At 35.9% G+C, this 22,280-nt stretch overlaps 1 protein-coding gene across 1 annotated transcript in view; it reads left to right on the plus strand.

The window, feature by feature from the left end:
* Positions 1-1,767: 1,767 nt before the first annotated feature.
* Positions 1,768-22,280, plus strand: part of LOC119838136 (extracellular serine/threonine protein kinase four-jointed) — a 25,389-nt gene continuing 4,876 nt past the window's right edge. Inside the window, exon 1 of the mRNA XM_038363969.1 lies at positions 1,768-1,938. The gene's annotated coding sequence lies outside the window, so the exon portion shown is untranslated. The remainder of the gene's footprint in view (positions 1,939-22,280) is intronic.

The following is a 22,280-nucleotide window of genomic DNA, read 5'->3' on the forward strand; positions in this document are numbered from 1 at the left end:
CTCAAACTGTCCCCGCATTCCTTAATAACAATTTATTTATCGCATGACGCATAGGTGCAGTGATTAACGACATCCCGACGGTCCCGGGTTCAAAGCTCAGATATAAATGGGTATTTTATTGATTTTTGAACTCGTGTAAGCTAAATAGATCGAAGTTTACATTTTCTATCTTTTACTCTAAATGTATAATACTCGCGTAAAATCAAACACAAGAAAATACTATGTTCTTTCTTATTAATAAACGTCAATGTTGGTCTGTGAGGTCTGTATCTACGTTTCTTTGACACAAAAACAGCTGAACTGATCTGTATGAAATTTCAGAATAAGAAAGATTATAGTCCGAATTACCAGGCGCTTTTGTTCCTGGTTACCACGCGAGAAGTCCAAGATCAAACTAGTTTCAGAGTATTACTAGTTGCGCCCCGCGGTTTCACCTGCGTTAGTCCGTATCCCGTAGGAATATCGGGATAAAAAGTTGCCTATATGTTATTCCAGTTGTCCAGCTGTCTACGTACCAAATTTCGTTCCAATCGGTTCAGTAGTTTTTGCGTGAAAGAGCAACAAACACACACACATCCTTGCAAATTTTCGCATTTATAATATTAGTAGGATAGTAGGATAGTAGGATTACCAAGATTTTCAGCTTTTCACATTATATACTCTTTGTCGTTATTCAGAACTTTACTTCTTTTTCCGTAATACATGACATCAAACCAAATGAAACACTCGACTCCTGAAAAAAAAACGGCAAACAAAACGGTTCATTCGTTTAGGAGCTACGACAAACAGATACACGTGTTAAATTTTGTAACACCCACTCAATGACCAGGGGTTACAAAAACATAAAAGTTAATTTAATGTATAATCTCTACATAGTATAAAACAAAGTCGCTTTCTCTGTCCCTATGTCCCTATGTATGCTTAAATATTTGAAACTGCGCAACGGATTTCGATGGAGTTTTTTTTATAGATAGATTGATTCAACAGGAAGTCTTATATGTATAATACCATCTACTAAACTACTCCGAATTAACGCGTGCGAAGCCGCGGGCAAAAGCTAGTATTATTGTAGAAAAAAAACACTATTAATAGTGTAAATAGTTAATAATAATGAAAATTAAAGGAAAGTACAACATATTAAGGGCTTCTTTGAATAACTCACAAAAATAAAAATACTTAAAATAAATTAATAACCACTCATATCGAAAACCACGTTACATATCAAAATATTTAATAAAACCAACTTATATCAAATTTATTTCACACATTGCCATAAATTCTTTCCACATTAACATAAAAAATGTATTTACATTGCAGTTTTGACAATAAAAATATGTCTTTTGAACTCGCTTATTCCACAAGCGAAATCCGTTATTTATACCGTCATTTGACATTTAATAAACCTGGCCACATACAAAACAAAAGTCCAAATAGCAATAAAAAATAAAAACCTATATTCATCATAATACTTAGCCAAAACGCTTTCAAAAACAAACATCGAAGGACCATAAATTACAAATATCGTATGCCCAATTTAGTTCCAAATTCAAATTTAATAGATTCATAATTTTAATATCGGGCAGCCCTATCAATGGGCCATTCTATAGAAGCATAGCTCACCAAATACTATAGCCATAATATCGAACGCTCGATCTTTCAAAGAAATCATTCGAAAAAAGAACGCCATAATGCATGCCATTATACCCATCTCTTTCTCGCGTATGTAAATGATTACGGTAGAAAGAGAGGTCGTACTTCTTATTCAATCAGGCATGTTTTTGTTCGCCAGTCGATCTTGCGGCGTCGTTGGGGATAGTTGTGTCTGTTTGAAAAAATATTCGTTGAATTTCAAGTTTTTTTGAGTGAACTGATTCTTGTGTTGTGAAAAACTCATGTGTTTTTAACGTACATTGGGATTTTGATGCAGTTGATTGAAAGGTTCGTTTATTCAGCGCAAACATTTATTACGTACTTACTTAATTTATGACTTTTATTAAAAATTATACTAATATGTTTGTGAAAACATGGAACGTCAGGTGTGAAACGGATTATGTCGTTAAATATTCTACAAGGAACCATAAATTCTTTTAATTTTTTCGCGTATACCATAATTAAATTCACACGTTAATTTAAATATTTTATATCATTCCTTCCCTACACACATTAATTCATTAAATATAATACGTTAAAGAATATTCGAGACTAAAATCATTTTAAAAGACTACGATTGTGACAGCCCTAATTCAGATCACCTAAGTTAACTATAAAAGCCACATCTGTAAACGATTATAATATAAATTTTATTTATCTGTGTGTTTGTACGCGTTTATCTAAAACCATTACAGCTAGGGGGGAATATGGCAGATTCTCGTGTGTGACATATTTGTTGGATATATTATTATAACTAGCATTCCGCCCGCGACTTTGCCCGCGTAGTCACGGGTAAGATAGACTCGGGGCGTTACCGACAAAGTTATAAAAACTATCCCATGTCCTTTCTCGGGTCTAAAACTATCTCTGTACCAAATTTCAACCAAATCGGTTTAGCCATTCTTGAGTTATAAATAGTGTAACTAACACGACTTTCTTTTATATATATAAGATTGTGTTTATATTTGATCCATTAGAATTGCGCTCGTGTCGTCTGTTAGAGAAGGAGTCGCTGTCTGAACAGTGTTATATCGGAAACTAGCTTTTCGCCCGCGGCTTCGCCCGCGTAGAATTCGCTTATATCGCGCGACATAGTAAGGAGTATTTTCTTCGCATTAAAAACTTTAGTTTGTTCTTTCCAACGTTTAGCTCCATCTTCATACCAAGTTTCATCAAAATCGGTTTGACAATAACGAACTTTCATACAAACTTTCATCCCCTCTTTCAATCCTTTCTACCCTTTTTTCGCGATAAAAGTATCCTATGTCCTTTCCCAAGTTCAGTTCTATCTTCATACCAAATTATTTCAAAATCGAGCCAGTGGTTTAGGCGTGAAAGCGTAACAGACAGACAGACAGAGGTACTTTCGCATTTATAATATTAGTAGGGATTACAGTTGTTTAAATCATTGAAATATTTATACATAACTAGCTGCGCCCCGGGGTTTCACCCGCGTAAGTCCGTATCCCGTAGGAATATCGGGATAAAATGTTGCCTATATGTTATTCCAGTTGTCCAGCTGTCTACGTACCAAATTTCATTGCAATCGGTTCAGTAGTTTTTACGTGAAAGAGTAACAAACATCCATACATCCATACAAACTTTCGCCTTTATAATATTAATAGGATGGGATATTTCATATCCCGGAAATCTAACAGACGGGGTAAAATTTATATGAAATTTATTATATAGGTAGTCTATACTAACTATAGTAAGTAATTTTCAACCTATGAATTTGCTGATATATTAAAACTATCTGCACGCCCCGGCTCCGCCCGGGTTTATTAGTTATTTATCGTAATTGAAATAATATAAACTATCCTATCCTTCATGCATGTTGCATCGAACCGCACCCGGTGTGCAAATTTGATTAAAATCGGTTGAGTAGTTTAGGAGTCCATCGCGGACAAACAGCGTGACATATAACTAAAAAAAAATAAGTATATTCAGACTAAAACATTTCAATATTGATTCCACTAATACCATTAAAACAATTATACCAATACATTGTTGCGTTGTGAGGTGAAAGATGAACAAATGGAGAAAATAAAATATGAATATATATAGTCTGTGGCGCGATAAACATTGCGACACGGAAGCGAGGGAGAACTCTATCTACTTTAAGAATGCCTAGATACCAAGGGCTAACCCCTTGCATATAGCTAGAAAATACTTCTTAAAATATCTACTTCAATATTAAACAAATATAGTTAAAATACGCTTTAATGATAGAATCGACTATATTGTTTGGCTAACATAAGGAATTTATTTAATCCTGCCTATCCTAATCAGGATAATAAGACATGAAATTATCGTACTGTCACCGATCCTTGATAAGTGTATTTATATATATACTATCCTACTAATATTATAAATGCGAAAGTTTGTGAGGATGTGTGTGTGTGCTTGTTGCTCTTTCACGCAAAAACTACTTAACCGATTGCCGTGAAATTTGGTACATATACCGCTGAACAACTGGAATAACATATAGGCAACTTTTTATCCCGATATTCCTACGGGATACGGACTTACGCGGGTGAAACCGCGGGGCGCAGCTAGTCCTCTATAAATGTACTATCTATACTGAAATAATTTTCAAATGGGACCAGTGGTTTCTGAGAGTGCCCAGACAAACTCTTCAGGCTTATAATATAACCACGTAAATGTTTTTATTCAGTAAATTAGTAATTCATTAAAAAGATCACCCATCATCGTTCAAAATATTCATTATCTACTATTAATTAAAAATGTTTCATATAAAATCAACCCAAAAACCAAGTCAAGTCAAACTCCACGAAAATCCAGACGAAGCCGAGCATGCAACTAGTTTTACACGGTCCACACACAGCGGACAGTAAATTCACGTTAAATATCGCTACTTCAGCCTTTAATCTATAAACATGTGTTTATGATTGCCCTATCAGCTTGCTTTTCGCGTTTTATGCTGGGCGATAGAAAATGGACGTACAATATGGTGGGATGTTAATAATTTATTGTTTATTTATTATATTTATTTGACGCGAGACGCAACTATGGAGTCTTCAGTCTCCCCGTGACCACGCTCGCCGTGAAGTGTTCGAAACGTCGGGTTAATATGATGAATAAATCGCGTTTAAAATCCGTTAATTAGTTTTTAATTTTTACAACTATGGAGTCTCTTGCCGGCTCTTCTCTGTGGAAACTGATTTCCGAACCGGTGGTAATGCTAAAACTGTGTTATGATGATTCAAAAATGCTTCTGTAAGAAGTCTGATTGAATAAAGTTTGATTTTAAGAGAAATTACGAATAATATTAGTCTTTTGCGATATAAGTTCTAATGCCTAAGATTCCAGCTAAACTCGGAAAACTCTTTTGTACAAAATGATCACACCGTCCCTGGGGAAAGGGGGAGGTACAACTCCAGATTCTAAAATGGCACCAAATGACAATAATTCCCTATCAAACACAAAAATAATCGCGTCAATCGGTTGAAAACCCACGGAGTTAACGAAAAGCCAGAAAATATACTCGAAATTAAATCCTTTGTTTCTGGGAAAATATAGTATTATATATTAAAATAAGTTTCGCAGCTTATTCGGTACAAACTTAATGATTTCTTGCTAGAATAAGTACATGAGTTTAGAAATGAATTGATGTTTAGGCTTAGGACGTATTGTGACGTCATGCTAAATGCAATATGGCCGCGACCAGATGACATAATTGAATAAAATTATTAGAGAGAGAATTGTCGTCAATACTGAAATTTTCAACTGTACATTAAATACTTATATTTATATGAAATAAGAAACATATTTATAAAGTACTACAACCAATTATACTTGGCTAAATCCTGTTGTAAATCTTCAAATAATTTTTTATTAAGTACGTAAAATTTTGTTTGATCGGGTGTATAATAGACTCTATTAAAATCTATATATTTATAAATTTCTCGTGTCACAAAGTTAGTAACCATAGTGCTTCGAAACAGCTGGACCGATTCTCATGAAATTTTGTGTGCATAACGGGTAGGTGAGAATCGGCCAGCATCTATTTTTCATACCCCTCAATGATAAGAGTAAGGCAGAGCATCGTTTGCCGGGTCAGCTAGTTATTTATAAGTTTCATATAATCTCGAAATAAACTAAGCGTTTCTCTATCATGAATCTAATGTCTTTGGTCATGGTGTCACATGTTAACAATGATCAGGCGAAGGATCTTTAGAAAGAAAAAAAAAAAAGAAAAAGTTAAGAAATTGGCGCCAAGAATATATGGAACATTTACGGTTATAAAAAAGTTACGCGTTTGACAGTTGGTGCAAGTTAGTTCTATAACATGAAAATTATAAACAGTTTTAAATATAGGAATATTTATTAAAATATATATTATTTGCAATACGCTAAGTATTGGTAATAGGGTTATTCAATTTATCAAAGTAATGATTGTTATAAATGATTTAATGATTGCCCGTGAGTCGGCAGAGAGATATTTTAATGATCTACGAGTTAATGGTGCGTGTGGGTCGTGGGTTCGATTTTGGAGAGTTATTTTGTATTTTTGAATAAGAATCTGGCCAATTCGGACTTGGAATTGCTGGGGTATGGCCTAAGTTTGAGTTTGAAACTAGATTCTAAATATATTTAAAAAAAATCGCGACAATTTCAAATATCTAATCCTAATGAGTAAGGTTTCCTATATATACTTAGGTTCTAGATTGAAAGCTTAATCTAAAAACTAACTAAGTAAGATCAAAATATCGATAAAATCTATAGCATATAGCATTCTAATCAAATCAATGAATTTCACAATAACAATACGTGCAAATTCGTTCAATCCTGGGTAATTCGCAAACAAACATAAAAACACCTTCAGTATTACGACATACCTAATTTAACGTCTTGCATTATAAAGAAAAATAAAACGCACAGACTGTGAACTTTACGAGGTATCTCGTTAAAAAACATTATTTCTAAAACAAATGCGATTTGCATCCCGCCAGCGGGCTGTCAAAATGACATTGTAAATTATTTATAATCTGTTGGAACGAAATGTCATATATAACCTATATTATGTTGCGTATTTTATGGCCAGGATTAAAAAAAATTGATGTTTTTTTTTTATTAATTGCGTCTAGACATGGCGAATGTCGTATATAACTTGTATAATAGAATTATTGTTCTTATAAACTGGTTTTGTTTGAATTTAAATGCATTTCGTCTTTGTTATGATTTATATGGAGTTTTTTTGTTCGTCTTTTTTATTTTTTATTTTATTTTAAGGAAAACTTATCGCGAATAGCTTTATCGATTCTTGAGTTATAAATGTAATAATAAAATTATTTAATTCAACTTGTAATTACTTAGTTTCAATAACAATGAATGAAAGCAAGCTACTTTAATCCATCAAAATTCGTTTAATAGTTTTTGATAAATTGATAATCAAACATATATTTATTGTCTGTCATAGTAACTACATATAATCTGTGGTTCCGTTTTAAAATACGTCGAAATATGAGAATAAGTTACACATACGCGTCAAATTGTTAACCTTCTTTTTTCAAGTCGGCCCTAACGGTAACTGTCGTAATAAAAACAACAGAAATATATTACTGACATCATACTTCACACTAATATTGTATATGTGAAAGTTGTTTGTTTGGATGTTTGTCCGTCAATCACGTTGAAACTACGTAACGGATTTTGATGAAATTTAGTATACAGACAGGGTAAACTTGGGTGATAGGATACTTTGTATCTCGATTAAATGCTCCCTTGGGATGAAACAGGCATATTGATATCCGGGCGGAGCCGGGACGGGCGTCTAGTAGCTCATAAATTAAATTAAGCCTTTATAAGTCAGTTCGAAGCCGCAATAAAAAAGTGGGTACTCTCAAAATCGATCGTGAATACGCCACAGAGTCGTGAGTGGTCGAAAAGTTTAAAGTTTAAAAATGACAATAGTTAATGGCCATGGCCCGTGAACATAGCTCGGGGGCATGGACCATGGGGTCACGACACAGATCAAAGAGGCATTCGATACGGTGATACGGTTCACAAACGATATTTGTGGACCTCCATGATGTGGGGTAAAAAACGCTGGACAGTTTCAAACGAAATCGCTTTGCGCCGTCTGTGTGTATGCTTGGATCTGTGAAATTGCGCGACGGATTTTGATGGGGTTTTTTTTAATAGATAGAGTGATTCAAGAGGATGGTAACTAGCTGTTGCCTCGCCCGAGCGGTCCTAATAAATTTTCTTGGTACAAAATTTTATCCCTTAATTTATCCCCTTGGGGGTAGAGTTTATCAAAATGCTTTCTTAGCGGGTACCTACGTCATAACATCTATCTGCATGCCAAATTTCAGCCCGATCCGTCCAGTGGTTTGGGCTGTGCGTTGATAGATCACTCTGTCAGTCAGTAAGCCATACAGTCACTTGAGTTTCATATATATATATATATATATATATATATATATGAAACTCAAAAAAATATATATATATATATATATATATAGACGACATCGCGCAACACGTGCGCAGCCGCGGGCATTAGCTAGTGATAGCCTGATTCATATAGCAGTAGGAAAGTACGATCAATCCAAAAAAAACAACAACAATGTTATATAAACAACATTAACATAATTTTATATTTGTTTTTTAAAGCGTTATAACTGAAAAAGCATATTTATCCCACGCTTTGTGGTTTCACACGGCTACAACTACCATAAAACAACAGTTATCTCGATTATAATAATAATAATATGAAATATATAATACTAGCTGCGCCCCGCGGTTTCACCCGCATAAATCCGTATCCCGTTGGAATATCGGGATAAAAAGTTGCCTATATGTTACTCCAGTTGTCCAGCTGTCTACGTACCAAATTCCATTGCAATCGGTTCAGTGGTTTTTATGTGAAAGAGCAACAAACTCAAAAACACATCCTTACAAACTTTCGCATTTATAATATTAGTAGGATTTTTACATAGCAAGCTCACATATAATTTGTCCATAGCCACATGTCGCACATGTCGAACAATGTTCCTAGGTCACAGCAAGACAAACACACAAAAAGGGCGAACGACAATTAAAATAATTCCAAGAATGCCATCGGGGCAAAACGTGAAAAATCCCTTCCAAGAAGACTAAAGCTAACAAAAGACATACCTACCTCAGTCATTAAGCCGCTTGCTTTTTATTACATCAATTTGGGAATGTCACTCCCAGCATTGGGCCTTAATTTTGGTTATTAATGTAATGAGAATAAGCTGGTAGCACACCCAGCCGCTGGGTTGATAATATGGCCACTTCCGCACGTGGCAGGGACAGAAACTACTCAGCTATTATGAAACCTAACGTAAAATAAGCTTACCTAAACCCAGCTAAATACAAAGATAAAGACTTGAGGGAGTACTTGGCTTGGCTTACTGATATTCTGGTCTTTAAATGCTTCCAAACCTGTAGAAATCAACTTAAGCCTTTTCTCCCAAAAGCTTGGCACAGATAAGCAATGCGCTTGCCGTCTAGACTTCCACCTGAACCACCCAGTGCATTTCCTGAAGACTTAATCCACCACCATAGCCATAGCTACCATCTCCTCCATAAAGCACACCATTATTATAAGTTTTGGGGATGGATAACGAATCTGGGTTAATCAGAATACTTTGCCCAAACATTCCTTGATACTCAAACAGATAGTTTAAAATGTCAGATTGTGGATTCTTCTTTAAGGCTTCGTAATTTGTTATTTTTTAAGTCATAGCGGGCAACTAAGCTGGTTCGACTGATGGTAAGCTTTCACCACCGACCATGAAAATTGGCAGAGGGTAAGGGATAAAGGATTGATGATTAGAAGGAATAGAATGGGAAGGATGAGGAAGAGGAAACAGGCCTCCTGCTCCCCCATTCACCACACGAAGCAATGCATGCTATTATTTCACGCCAGTTATCTGTGTACTTCCCCGGTGCGAGCTGGCCAATTCGTGCCGAAGTGTACTCGACTCCCATATACCAAAAATGATGAATAGATTCTTGAAAGCTCCTGCTAACTAGCTGACGGGGGACTAACTTATCACTATGATACAGTAGCTGCGCCCCGCGGTTTCACCCGCGTAAGTCAGTATCCCGTAGGAATATCGGGATAATAAGCTGCCTATGTGTTATTCCAGTTGTCCAGCTGTCTACGTACCAAATTTCATTGCAATCGGTTCAGTAGTTTTTGCGTGAAAGAGCAACAAACACACATCCTTACAAACTTTCGCGTTTATAATATTAGTAGGATTAGTAGGATAGGATTTACTACTATTAGGTTTTTACTATTAGCTTTAAACAAGACTCAACCACATTAAATTCATCTCACTTTATCCGTTTTGCGTAAAAGCATAACGAACATACATCCACAGAAATTATGATAATAAACCGGGTTCGAATCCGTTAAATCTAAAACATGGAGCAAACAAATCCACGAACCGCAAAGCGTATCGTATACATTTCTGTAATAAAATAAATTGAACCGGTTATGAGACATCTTTTCCATACATTTTATGTATATTTACGTATAATTTTAACATATATGCCGTGGTAATCTCGCTTGAGGTGCGAATTATTGAGTCGATATTACATTTTTATGCGAAAATTAGCTAGATAACAACGTGTGGTTTTTTTTCATGTCACAGTCGGCAATGGAGCTGGTGGGTCGGCTGATGGTAAGCGCTACCACCGCCCATGAACATTTGGAGAGGCATAAGGTCAATTGCAGACCTTACGCCTCTACAAATGGATAACCGACTTAAATGGATAGGGATTAAGAAAGAATCGATGAGAGGAATTAAGGAGAGTACTGGGAAGGGTAAGGAAAAGGATGCAAACCTCCGGCTCCCCCACTTACCGAACGAAACACTTTTATACATTTTATAATATTAATATATTTAATTTTTAGTTTTATAGCATTGAAATGCTCAAAATTTCTCAATATTAATATAGATAACTATAGATCCATTAAAGTACTCCGATTTTAACGCGTGAAAAGACGCGGGCAGAACTAGTAAATAACAATATAAATTTATTATAAATCTACTAGCTGCGCCCCGCGGTTTCACCCGCGTTAGTCCGTATCCGTCCCGAAATATCGGGATGAAAAGTTGCCTATATGCTATTCCAGTTGTCCAGCTATCTACGTACCAAATTTCATTGCAATCGGTTTAGTAGTTTTTGCGTGAAAGAGCAACAAACACACACACACACATACATCCTTACAAACTTTCGCATTTATAATATTAGTAGGATATGAAACTATACGCCACCGTTAATATAAAACGGGCGCAAGACAATTTTATTATAACACGAACAAAAAAAAAAACAAACATTTTTTCCATCGCGCACCCCGTGAGTCACTCGGCTAAAAGTGATAAGACTTTTTTTTCAAATAGAGTCGTCCGGCTCCGCCGAGAATCGAACCAGCGATACCATCGGCCGCCGGACGGTATTCCAAAAATCCCAGCCGAGATAGCTGGTAGGGTTAGCAAACAAAGTTATTTCTTATTTTTTTTAATAATCATAAAAACAAAATGTTTATTTGCGTGTTAAAGGGCTCCACCTTTTAAAAGTTAACAAAGATTATTATAGGATCAACACATTAGCCACTATATATTATAACTAGACACTCGTCCCGGCTCCGCCCGGATATCAAGATTCCTGTTTTATCCCAAGAAAGTATGTAATCGCGATAAAAAGCATCCTATCACCCTAATCGGCTCTTACACTGTCTCTATAACAAATTTCATCAAAATCCGTTCAGTTGTTTGAGCGTGATTGACGGACAAACATCCGAACAAATAGTCACATTTATAATATCAGTGTGATTAAATAGTAAAAGCTTTGGTCAGTTTAGGATATATTCTGAAATCTCCAGGAATATTATGAAGGGAATCAAATTTTTTGTTGTAATGGAATAACCTAATAACAACTTATCATGTTGAAAATTATATTCTCTAGTATACTATAGTATACTAATAGTATATACTCTAGTATAATAATTATAATAGATGTATTATTTCTGAGACAGACGAAGCCAGGTACTGTTAATGAATCTTAACCTATATCATAAAATTAATTTTTAACACTTTTGCTGACCCTCCCCACATCATATCATTCATTTTCGAATACCTGAGTTTTTTTTCTGACCATGCGTTAATACTTACTAACTAGTTATGTGCCCTTACATCGCTTGTTATAAATTATCGATGTTTTTACAAAAAGACAGCATGCCCTAGTCATGTTAAGGTCGCATGCGTAAATCTAAGCCTAAATTACAAATACGAGGAAATGTCTGTCTGTTACCCTATTACTGGAGAAATGATGAAACTATTACAAGGATTATAAACAATAGTTGCTTGCCCCGGCTTCGCCAGTGGTGTAGATCCGGGGTAAAAACTATCCTATAACACTCGGGAATAATGTAGCTTTCTTTTTGTGAAAAAAATTTCAAAATCGGACAAGTAGTTTAATATATAGCCTGCCTATGTGCGTTTCGCTATAAAATATTTTGTCCTTTACCCAACGGTTGCCTGGTAGAGATGGCTTTTAGCGATAAGGCCGCCATTTGTATACTAGTTTTAAGTTGCTTTTGTTAATTTATCTCTGTTTTATATTTTGCAAGTGTGCAATAAAGAATAAATAAATAAATAAATATAGGCAACTTTTTATCCCGATTTTCCTACGGGACTTACGCGGGTGAAACCGCGGGGCGCAGCTAGTATATTACAAATAGCTTATCCGGCGAACGCTGTTCTGCCTTACTCTTATAAATTTAAATAGACGATGGTCTATTATCCCATCTACCAGATATGCACAAAAGATTTGGTCTAGTCTCGAACCCCCGACTTATCGATTTTAAGGAGGTCACCAATGAGCCTCTCCTAAATAAGTCCACTTAATAAATAAATTCGTATAAATTAAATCCACTTAATAAATAGATGTCCGCTTAATGAATAAATATTATTAACATAATGCATTTATAACAACTTGCGATAGATAATAGCTATTAGTCATAAGTCATTTGACATTGATGTATTTGCTCTTACTCATTGTCCCAATTTCACCATTCCGGGTTCAGTATTTTAGGGTATGTAATTCCTAAGTTTATAAATAACTAGCTGCGCCCCGCAGTTTCACCCGCGTAAGTCCGTATCCCGTAGGAATATCGGGATAAAAAGATGTCTATATGTTAATCCAGTTGTCCAGCTATATACATAACAAATTTTATTGCAATCGGTTCATTTGTTTTTGCGCGAAAGAGTAACAAACACACACACATCCTTACAAACTTTCGCATTTATAACATTAGTAGGATTTAATTTTTATGTAATACGATGAAAGAGATAGAGCCTCACAACACAGGGGATCATAGTGTGGGGTTCAATGCAATATATGTATCTATATTATGTGAAAAAAATTTGAAAAAAAATAAAGAAATTTAAATTTAAATTGAAACGGACACGCGGGCGGAAGTTAGCGCAACGGAAATATATTTGTAAACATTTTATGTTTAAGTTACACAGCCAAGTGTCTACCTCAATTTGCAATAAGTATTAATTTCTATCCACATGACACTTAAACTTAAACTTGAGACATCTCGTGTAAATATTAACCGTCAAACGTGTAACTTGAATCCAAAATGGAGTCACGTTCATGCTGTGTTTGTAGACCGACTGCGATAGAGGGGGTTAGGTTTTTTGTGTGGTTAGCTGCATTTCAGTTTGAGTTGTCTTTCGATTTGTCTATGGGGTATCTATACTAATCTTAGAAAGATGAAGTTTGTTTAGTTGAACGCGCAAATCTCAGGAACTACTGGTCGGATTTGAAAAATTTTTTCAGTGTTACATAACCCATTTATTGAGGAAGGTCAAAGGCTATAAACTATTACAGGCGGAGTCGGGTCGGACCGCTAGTAATAATTATAGTTTGAGTGTAAAAAAATCTAAATGGCCGATTCCGAGAGTCCAAGGATTAAAGACTAGCTGTTCGCCACGGCGTCACCTGCAGGACATATACAGTCTATATCACTCAGTGAAGTTACAGCTTTCTAATCGTGAAAGAATTTTTAAAATCGGTCCAGCAGTTTGTGTGAAAACATTGTAAACATACACACAGAACATATATTTCCCCTTTATATCAACCTTAATCTACACAAGCAGAGCCGGGTCGAGCAGTCACTAACACTAATGCTCTCACATCGACACCGACACACGCTTGACCGGTTGGTCGTTTAAAAACAAGACGTTTGCGTGTTATTTACGATAATACCAATGAAATAACAATAGTGCGACTCAGGTTCGCTAATCCGCACTACAAAATGGCCGACGTGCCCACAATCTTATCGAGAGATATATTGTTATATGCTTTTATGTTGTTAAAATAAATAAAGCCTGCGATCTCGATTATTTATTTTTGAGTTTTTTGTGATGTTGTATTTGCATCGATCTTATGTTGTACTAGCTGCGCCCCGCGGTTTCACCCGCGTAAGTCCGTATCCCGTTGGAATATCGGGATGAAATGTTGCCTATATGTTATTCCAGTTGTCCAGCTGTCTACGTACCAAATTTCATTGCAATCGGTTCAGTAGCTTTTGCGTGACGGAGCAACAAACACACACACATCCTTACAAACTTTCGCATTTATAATATTAGTAGGATACGCTCGTCCCGGCTCCGCCCGGATGTTAAGATTCCTGTTTTATCCCAAGGGAGCATTTTATCGGGATAAAAAGTATCCTATCACTCGAGTCAGCTACCCTGTCTGTAGATATAGCAAGTTTCATCAAAATCCGTTCAGTAATTTCAGTGTGATTGACGGACAAACATCCAAACAAACTTTCACACTTCTAATATTAGTGTGATTTCATTGTATTTAATATTTTTATCGGAATTAAACACAAAGAAGGGTAGAATAAGATGTGACAAGTCTTGAGAGTCATACAAAAATTGTTGTTTGTGAACTACCTCCACCTATTTCGTCACATATCTTATACTGCTTATTTTTTATACTAGTTGGAACCGGCGGCGTCACTCGCAAGGTATCCCGCTGAAATGAAGTCTATGTGCAAATCCAGCCTGTAATCTATCTCTGTACCAAATTTCATTAAGATATGATAAGCTGTTTTCGCATGAATGTGTAATATAATGTTATCTTTATTTCTTTATATATATAAAATTCTCGTGTCACAGTTTTCGTTGCCATACTCCTCCGAAACGGCTTGACCGATTCCTCTGAAATTTGGTAAGCATATTGGGTAGGTCTGAGAATCGGCCAACATCTATTTTTTATCCCGATATTCCTACGGGATACGGACTTACGCGGGTGAAACCGCGGGGCGCAGCTAGTAATAATATAATAATATAATGTAAACGGTTAGTACGCTGAGTGGCGGGCCTAATTAAGGCACATATATATTTTAAGTATAATAATTACTTTGTTATATTTACCTGTATGTGTTATAATAAACGTATTATCTTTCTTTCTTTCTTTAAAAGAAACACATCGTCTCTGAAGTTTTCAACTATTCCGGTTCTTGGGATACAACCTGGTGACAGACAGACGAACAGATCAGGCCAGCGAAGTCGTAACAGCGCCCCGTTTACCCTTTGATTGCGGAACCCTAATATACATAGTTATTTCCTTATCAATTCATTTAATAAATATAACATCAATTGACATAACCTCAAAATGTAACGTATATCGTATATTAAAGGATTCGCGCCATTTTCATGCAAAATGTCACCAATTTAATGGAAATTACATAAAAATATTGTGTAATAACAGTATTTTTAACATTTTTAGTGTATTGACGTATAAATTTCGTTGTGCAAGTGCATTTTTTACGTTTTTTGCGGTCAATGGATTTTTTATGGTGTCGTTCAAAAACCGGTAACTTGTGGGGAATATTTAAACCGTGCTTTGGGATTATGGGATACCAGTGGGGTTTCTTGGATCGAAGATGGGGGACTGGCAAAAGGGCTTTTTTAATTAATCCTTCCTACTAATATTATAAATGCGAAAGTTTGTAAGGATGTGTGTGCGTTTGTTGCTCTTTCACGCAAAAACTAATGAGCCGATTGCAATGAAATTTGGTACGTAGATAGCTGAAACGCTGGAATAACATACCGCCTATCGTTCCATCGAAATAGGTCCAGCGGTTTTAGCGTAATACGGACGCAATAATTTTTGTTATCCATTTATTGTATCGTAATACTTCTTCTAAACTTATTCTATAAAGAGGAAACGTTTGTTTTTTTTGTATGTATGTTCGTCAGGTTTTCACACAAAAACCACTGGACCGATTTCAAAAATTCGTTCACCATTAGCAAGCTGCAACTTCACTGAGTGTCCTAGACTATAAATGTACCACGGGTGCAGCCGGGGTAAACAGCTAGTAAATAAAACGAAATGACATACGTAAATGACGAAAACTAATAAATATTGTCGGACTTCATAAAGAGCGATTCCAATAATATTAAATCATCCGTACCATAGGTTTTCACAAACACACATACGGGATTGTGTTACAGTAATGCGAGCTGTGGGATAATTAAATCTGTATGGGATTTGAGACTGCAACACACGGGGTGGTTCTGTACTAATTAATATAAAATCATTTTTATATGATTGTATTATGTAAATATTAGATGGGATACTGCTGAAATATTTCTGAACTAAATGATTTCTTTTGGCCTGCATTCTATATGTAATCCTACTAATATTTATAAATGCGAAAGTTTGTAAGGATATGTGCGTGTTTGTTGCTCTTTCACGCAAAAACTACTGAACCGATTGCAATGAAATTTGGTACGTAGACAGCTGAACAACTAGAATAATATATATGCAAATTTTTATTCCGACATTCCTACGGGATACGGACTTACGCGGGTGAAACCGCGGGGCGCAGCTAGTTGTTATAAATGTGAAAGTTTGTTTTTTTTTGGATGTTGGCCCATCAATCACGCTGAAACAATAGAACGGATTCTGATGAAATTTGGTATACAGACAAGGTATTAGCTAATTTAGGTGATAGGACACTTTTTATCCCGATTACATGCTCTCTTGGGATAAAACAGGTATCTTGATATCCGGGCGGAGCCGGGACGAGCGCCTAGTGTATTTATATATTTAGTACAATTCTAAAAGCTAAAATTTTATCATTACTAGCTGCACCCGGCAAACGCTGTTCTGCCTTACTCTTATCATTTAGGGGGATGAAAAATAGATGTTGACAGATTCTCACCTACCCGATATGCACACAAATTTCATGAGAATCGGTCTAGCCGTTTCGGAGGAGTATGGTAACTAACATTGTGGCATGGGAATTTTGTATATATATTGATAATTCTGCCCTAATTGTTTCGTACAGAGAACCAGTTAAGTTTGAAAAAGCAAATAAATTATTTTCAGCTCAGTAGTTGCGCGAGCGAAGCCACGCGATCAAGATAGTGTAGAACTAAATTCGGACCGACCAAGTATCCGCATAGTGTGCGCAAGCGCATTCCAAACGCTTTACGAGTGAACTAGAAAGCCCTGTGTCGCTGTAAAATGATTTATGCGGCATACATCGAACCGCCTAGTTGTGGATAATTGCTAATCCAGCTTTATTGCTTTATTCACAGTGACATGTCAAAATTGGATGTCATAATAAAGAAACCTTCTAGAACTTACAGCGTACTAGCTGCGCCCCGCGGTTTCACGCGCGTAAGTCCGTATCCCGTAGGAATATCGGGATGAAAAGTTGCCTATATGTTATTCCAGTTGTCCAGCTGTCTACGTACCAAATTTCATCGCAATCGGTGAGCAGTTTTTGCGTGAAAGTGTGACAAACACACACATCATAACAAACTTTCGCATTAATAATATTAGTAGGATAGGATTAACACATTTAAAACAAGTCGCTTGCCCCCGCTTCGCCTGTGTTTACCCCTATAAAAATGCACCTATCACACTGTAAAGATTGTTAAAAAAATTAAATCTAAGTATAAAATGGATATATCTATATATAAAGAACATTTCCTTTCCTACCAGGTTGTTTGGCAGAGATTGCTGTCTAGCAATGAGGCCGCCTTTTGTACAAAATATCATTGTGCCATATTATATTTTGTATAAACTATTCTTTCTGTTTTGTACAATAAAGTATTATAAATAAAATAAATAAATAATTCGGTCGAAATTTATTCATTAATTAACGGATTTATAGATTTTGCGAAATTATATCAATATTGATTAGATTTCTACACATTTATAAATGTATGCTAATTTCAGATCTATGTCTAAATACTCGTGTGAAAGTCGAAAGAAAGTAAGGAAATAGTGAAGCCACTACACAATCTTTCTACTAATTTCTATAAAATTCTCTCTACTAATCCTACTATCCTACTAATATTATAAATGCGAAAGTTTGTAAGGATGTGTGTGTGTTTGTTGCTCTTTCACGCAAAAACCACTGAACCGATTACAATGAAATTTGGTATATAGACAGCTGGACAACTGGAATAACATATAGGCAACTTTTTATCCCGATATTCCTACGGGATATGGACTTACGCGGGTGAAACCGCGGGCGCAGCTAGTTTATTATAACCATCTAAAATCAATAACAATGATTTACGAATAGATACGGCAATAATTTCTTAGCTTGTCCCACGCCACAGCCATTGTACCACCTACGCTTCTAATATTGAATATTTCCTGAATCGGCGCCTAGGTTTCGCAATCTAGACTCTGTCTGGGCTGAAAATTCATCATCCAGACTTTAAAATATATCCTTCGAATGGGAGGTGATCAGTTCGATTGTATTTTTGGTTTCATCTTTTAAATGGTTGAACGGTTTTTGATGAGTTTTCATTTGAAAGCTGATTGCCCATTTATCTATTCTGAGTAACATAGTCATTTATGTAATACTTGTTCTTTCCCGCGGCTTTGCGCGCGTTAAATTTGGTGTAAAGCCCATCCATATACCCCATCAAAATCTGTTCTATCTAAGCATACATACATACAGACGCGGGTAACGAATTTGCTTTATACTATGTAGTGAATACATCAGAATAAGACGTGAGCTGTATAAATAAAATTAATAAATATTTATTTATTTATTTATAAATACTTGCTATTGCCCGTGGGTTCGTCCGTGGTTGAAACCGCATGGTACATCTAGTGGCACATAAGGGTAGAACGGAAAAAAATTTACAATCCGGGGTTTTCCCCACGTCCCGTGGGATTTCCGGGATAAAACCTATCCACTATCCTTAATTGAGTCTAAAACGATGTCTGTACCAAATGTCATCTAAATTGCTTACGTGGTTTAGGCGTTAAGAAGAGACGTACAGAGGTGATTTAAAATTTTTAGTTTTATATAATTAGTATGAAAGTGAAGCATTAATTTACAATAAACAAACTGAACTAACACCTATCAACGTCCACACAAGCGGTTATACGCTATATTTAAATTAATCAGAAACGGCTGAAGACTTTTTGTTGGGATTTTCGAAACGCAGACATTACCATCTCGGGGGATTGTGGTATTTTAATGAAGTGGCCAGGAGGGAAATGCCTCCAGTGGATAAGTTGGTTCGATGGAAAAACCCGGTACGCTTATATGGGACTGGGGGCGAGGTTGGTAGCAGTGAGAAAAATAGATTTTATAGAAAAACTAGCTGCACCCGGCAAACGCTGTTCTGCCTTACTCTTATCGTTTAGTGGTATGAAAAATAGATGTTAGCCGATTCTCAGACCTACCCAATATGCTTACCAAATTTCAGAGGAATCGGTCAAGCCGTTTCGGAGGAGTATAGAGACTAACATTGTGACACGAGAATTTTATATATAAGATATAGTCTAAAATATATAATAGTTCGCCCCGGCTCTGTCTCGTGTAACAAGTCATAAAAATAGTTGTTAATCCGACGCAGAAGGCCTTAATTTATGACGTCAATGTCTGTCCGTATATCTCAATGGATGGAGCGATTTTGATGTCATGTTTTCATTTGAAAGACAAAGTCAAAGATGGCTGCCGATTTTCACACTGCTGCAATAAAATGTTGGATCTTTTTCACAACTTCCTTAATATAGCTATAGACTCATATCCTTTTCCCTACCCTTCCCAGTAACTTCCATTATATCCTCTCGTCAATTGTCTTAATCCCTTTTCAATTTGAACTCGGTAATCCAGTTGTGAGGAAACGTCGTGAGGAAACCGGCAAGTCCAAGAATCAAATGTTCGACGACATGTGACATCTGCCAACCCGCACTTGGCCAGCGTGGTGGATTATGGCCTGAACCCTCATAGGAGGCCTGTGTCCCAGCAGTGGGAACATATAACGGCTGATGATGAATCCAGTTGTAGAGGCGTAAGGTCTGCAATGGACCGTACGCCTCTCCAAATGTTCATGGGCGGTGGTAGCGCTTACCATCAGGCGACCCACCAGCTCCATTATACATATATATACTTATTTATTTATTTATAATACTTTATTGCACAAAAACAGCAGGAATACAATAAACAGAAAAAAGACATCGCTTGTACAAGAGGCGGCCTTATTGCTTAACAGCTATCTCTGCCAGGCAACCTGGTAGTACTTAGTAGGACTTAGCAGTAGTAGTGTACATATGTACTTCCGATACTCCGTCATAAGAAACCGAATGGAAAAAACACATCAAAATAATAGCATCCTTATATTCAACGTTTCCTCTAATCAAATAATCTTTGCTGGATTTTAACTGAATTAACTCGCGATAAAGCAACCGCCTGGTTAAGCAGCATTGGGCGCGGTCAGTTTTTGGATGGGTTCCCGGGAAATAAGTTAGCGCACGCGAAGCCTTGGGATTCAGCTAGTCAGTATAATGAGCATGTTTATTTTTTTTTTGCTCTAAATATTTTTTCGATATAGAGACAGACCGACAGACACCAAGTATGTATGTACCTCTCTGATGCGGAACCCTAAAAAGTTATCAATTGTTATTATGATAACTTTCTACTTGTTACACGGCGTGACGTGACAAAATTCGGCGTAGCTCTTCACCCAAGTCGGTTAAGGACACTTGACACCGATTTCATATAAAGAGGCTTTATGTATTTTACTGCCCTTTAGTTGAGTGGTTATGATTACGAAATTAACGTCTCGGATTCGATTCCCGTCTAAAAATATATATAGTAAATCACAACGCTTTTAATTCCGAAATTTAAACATATAATTATCGTATTTGATAACTAAACTAAACCAAAAATGGATATAAATCCAGTTTTACTCTTACGAAAAACAAACGGAAATACTATTTGCTTATAAATATTCAACAAATCGAAAAACCGCATCGAAATCGCTCCAGCATTAAAATTCCAATAAACTTAACGTACAAGCTTCTAAATAATTATATAGAGCGCTTAAATTATACACGCGTTAAAACAAATACACAATGTATCGGAAATTATATAGTGCTGGTAACACCCACCAATTATTAAGTTAGCTCTATAATAATTCAATTAACAATATTGTTTTCACGGCTGTAACCGGTTGTTAGATGGATTCCATGGAGCTGATAATACCGCTTTGGAATGTTGATTATTGACCTGAGAGTTATAATTGTGTATGGAGTTTAATGCTAAGTTAAATTAACATATTTTCGTTTACCCAATTAGTTCTATAATTATGACAAAACTTGAATGAGTTTATGACTTGATTCTATGTAATTTATTACATTTTATGAAAGTTTTCAAATACTTAACTTATGATAACATAATATATTAAAAAATTAATCATAATTCATTTACTAGTTTTACGAGTATGTATGCCTACAAGATAAACATACAAACAAACTCAACAATAATGCTCTACTAAAACTTATATAATACAGAAATAACTAAAAATAAAAACATTAAATTATCTATACTAGTTATCCTAGAACCTAGACACTAAAGCTACTTTATCCAACAAAACATCCTACATCTGTTTAAAACACTAAGCGCTTCTCTTTACTTTATCGCCTACGTATTAACAGCTCCGCAACAGCTCTATATAATTCCGATAAGCTCTTAACAAGCCTTTTTATGTCCAACGGCGCGCAGCGTCGGGTTTTTTACTTGTTTTTTTTTTCACATCGTCTCGTAAGAATTTTGTTAAACATTATATATATGTCACGAATCGTTAGTGTTTTTTTAAGGTGTTTTTTATCGACTTTTTATAACATCATTCTTAAAGTTCACGTGTTTCTCGTATTGCCAACGTAAATAAAATGTGAAGTCCCGTGTCCCCTAGTGGGGTATGGGGCAGATGATGTACATCTGTTTCACTGATCGATTTTCTTTATGGACAAGTAGGTGATCAGCCTTCTGTGTCCTGCGAGGCCGAGACATTTTTTTTTTTATTGTCCCACCGGGAATCGAACCCAGGACCTCTCGGTTCTACGCTCACGCGTTTACCACTGTACCAAAGAGGCGGCCAAATTGTATTTATTTATTTATTTATTTAACTCTTCAACAAGATTGTACGTAGAAGGAAACTAAGAGATAATAATAATAATGAATAAAATAAAGCGTACAATTCGTTTGGCGGCCTTATCACTTAGAAGTGATCTCTTCCAGGCAACAGGCAGGCATTGTATGATTTGTTTTGAAATAAAAA

The sequence above is a fragment of the Zerene cesonia genome, unplaced genomic scaffold (assembly GCF_012273895.1).
Source record: "Zerene cesonia ecotype Mississippi unplaced genomic scaffold, Zerene_cesonia_1.1 Zces_u001, whole genome shotgun sequence".
NCBI classification, from domain to species: domain Eukaryota; kingdom Metazoa; phylum Arthropoda; class Insecta; order Lepidoptera; family Pieridae; genus Zerene; species Zerene cesonia.